Raw genomic sequence first — 3,405 nt, forward strand, 5'->3', positions numbered from 1 at the left:
AGAAACACAGAAAAGAATATAAGAAAATGAATATAAAAGCATGAACCCATTTTGGAAAAGAAGAAGAAAAACAGGAAAAGAAGAAAAATCAGAAGAAAAAGAGAGAGAGAAAAAAAAAAGTGTGACCCACTTCTTGTATAAAAAAATAGACCTCGAGACGTTGCTATAAATCAAGCCTTATAGGAGCTTCTCATTGGTCTCTGAGGCTGATGTATAGGCCTCGGGTAGAGGGGGAATGGGGGGGGGGGGTGAGAGGGGGATGAGAGGGGGATGAGAGGGTAGGGGGGGTGGGGTGAGAAGGGGATGCGAGGGTAGGAAGGGTGGGGTGAGAGGGGGATGGGATGGTATGGGGGTTGGGGTGAGAGGGGGACGAGAGGGTAGGGAGGTGAGGTGAGAAGGGGACGAGATAGTAGGGGGGGTGGGGTGAGAGGGGGATGGGATGGTAGGGAGGTGGGATGAGAGGGGGATGGGATGGTAGGGAGGGTGGGGTGAGAGGGGGGGGGTAAGGAGAAAGGAGGAGAATAGTTAGACAAACAACTGAATAGAATGGACGAATGTGTTACTAATTTCGTAATTGGATTATCGTGTTTTCTATTAAGACAGGGAATTATCTGCTATGTTTCCTTCGGGTGTAAAAGTGTGAGGGAGTGTGGGAGTGAGTGTGATTGAGTGTGTAAGTGGGTGTGTGAGTGAGTGAGTGAGTGAGTGAATGAGTAAATGAGTAAATGAGTGAGTGAGTGAGTGAGTGAGTGAATGAGTAGGTGAGTGAGTGAGTGAGTGAATTAGTGAGTGAGTGAGCGAATGGATGAATGAATGAATGAGTGGGTGATCAAGTGAATAAATGAGTGAGTGAGTAAGTGAGTCAATAACTGTTCGAGTGTAAACTCATTGGAGCATGTATATGTTATCTCACCAATAAACTAAAACCTAAAAATCAGGTCACAGAACCAACACCCAAAATAAGACCCATATATTTCTCAAAATAGCTCATTCATAAAAAGCGAGACATTAACCAGATTATCAAAGAACATACTACAGAAAAGACCCATTCGTCTGTAAGATCCTCACATTAATATATATTCTGGAGAAAGAAAGAAAGAAAGACAACATGAAATATGAAGAATAGCATATAACGTAGCATATGAATACAAAAGCAACGGCAATGCATGATGAAATGGAGATGCCTTGAAGTGAAGAAAGTTTTGCAAGATAGTTGCGCGCATGTCCAGTGAATAATACTGTTTGTACGGTGATAGCATCAAATCTTACATCTACATCTTAAAATAAACTAGACAGGAGTAGATTATGCATTATATTAAAAAGTATGAAAAGAGATGATATAGCCCAAAACACGCAAGCTTACCAACAGTGATACAGTAGAGAGGAAAGAGAGTAAGAGAGAGAGAGAGAGAGAGAGAGAGAGAGAGAGAGAGAGAGAGAGAGAGAGAGAGAGAGAGAGAGAGAGAGAGAGAGAGAGAGAGAGAGAGAGAGAGAGAGAGAGAGAGAGAGAGAGAGAGAGAGAGAGAAAGAGATAGATAGATAGAGAGATAAATATATATATATAGAGAGAAAGAGGACGAGGAAGAGAGAGAGACAGAAAGAGAGAGAGAAAGAGAACAGAACAGAGAGAAAAATCGAGAAAGACAGGCAAAATGAAGAACAAGGAGGAGAAGGAGAAGGGGGTATCAGTAAAGCATCTTGGGAAATCATGCTGCCAGTAATAAGCACCGGGAAACAATGCACGCAGAATAACGAGCAGAACAGCGACACAAGCCGATCATAAAACAAACACAAACAACGAAACCAAAACAACAACAACAAAAAGCAATGCAACAACAAACAAACTAGCGAGGGAGTCCACTAAACCCTCTGCCTCACTCAAACCAGACAAAGGGAAGCGCTGATTGGCTCACTGAAGTCAAATGCTTAGAGGGTGTCCTTTCTCCCTCTCCCGCCTCAAGTAGGAGCTTAGTGGAGTGTGAGCCTTTAGTGGAGTGGGTTGGGAGTGGAGGTTTTGGGAGAGGACTTGTGATTTTTAGTGGAGTGGAGTGTTTTGTGTGGTGTGAGCTTTTTTGGGAGTGGAGGTTTGTTGGTGGATGTGTGAGCCTGGTGGAGTGGGAAGGTTTGTGGTGTTGAGCCCTTTAGTGGGGAGGTTTTGGTGGAGTGTGAGCCTTTAGTGGAGTGGGAGGTTTTGGTGGAGTGTGAGCCTTTAGTGGAGTGGGAGGTTTTGGTGGAGTGTGAGCCTTTAGTGGAGTGGGAGGTTTTGGTGGAGTGTGAGCCTTTAGTGGAGTGGGAGGTTTTGGTGGAGTGTGAGCCTTTAGTGGAGTGGGAGGTTTTGGTGGAGTGTGAGCCTTTAGTGGAGTGGGAGGTTTTGGTGGAGTGTGAGCCTTTAGTGGAGTGGGAGGTTTTGGTGGAGTGTGAGCCTTTAGTGGAGTGGGAGGTTTTGGTGGAGTGTGAGCCTTTAGTGGAGTGGGAGGTTTTGGTGGAGTGTGAGCCTTTAGTGGAGTGGGAGGTTTTGGTGGAGTGTGAGCCTTTAGTGGAGTGAGGCGTTCTGAGGGAATGTGAATCTTCAGTGGAGTGAGACGCTCTGGGAGCAGTGTGAGTCTTTAGTGGAGTGAGATCTTCTGGTGGAGCGTGAGTGTGAGTGTGAATCTTTAGTAGAAGTTTTGGTAGAGTATGAAATTTTGGTTGAGTCGAAAAACTGTGATGAAGTTTAAATGTCTTACAATAAAACACAAACGCATACACATATACATACAATAAAGAAAGAAAGAAAGAACGAAAAAACACCGAAAATGAGAAACATTAGCGCCATGACTTTTATTCTCTCTCTCTCTCTCTCTCTCTCTCTCTCTCTCTCTCTTTTCCCCGCATTCCTCCTCAGCCTCACATCCTCGGTGCTGTGGGGTGAAAATTGTCCACTAAACCCCTTCTTGCCGCGCCCATAATCTGTTGAGAGATGGGTTGAATCACCTCTCACCGCCCGGGTTTACATTGCGACATTACCCCAAGGGGTTGTAAAAGCTGACCTAACCCCCGGAACCCCCAACGCACTCCAGCTCTCTTCTTGACTATTTGTCCCTGATGCTTCTCCCTGCCGTCCCTTGCTTCCCTTGCTACCCATTCCGTGCAATCTTGAGTCTTTCTTTGTCTTCCTTACTCCTTACTGCCGCCTCTTGTCTTCCTGTCAATTCCCTTTGCTCTCCCTCGCCTTCCTTGCTTCTCGTCCCTTGCCGAGCCCTTGAGTTCCGTCCCTTCCCCTGTAGCCTTCCAAGGTCCACGTCCCTCGTCTCTTGTCTGATTCCCTGATTCCTCGTCCTCTGCAATCCTTTGTCTTCCGTTTCTTCCCTTCCTGACTACCCGTCCCTGCAACCCCTTGTTTTAATTTTCCATTCATCCTGAGTC

Source organism: Penaeus japonicus, unplaced genomic scaffold, assembly GCF_977035675.1.
Source record: "Penaeus japonicus unplaced genomic scaffold, GWHDUDI00000001_assembly GWHDUDI00000024, whole genome shotgun sequence".
Lineage (NCBI taxonomy): Eukaryota > Metazoa > Arthropoda > Malacostraca > Decapoda > Penaeidae > Penaeus > Penaeus japonicus.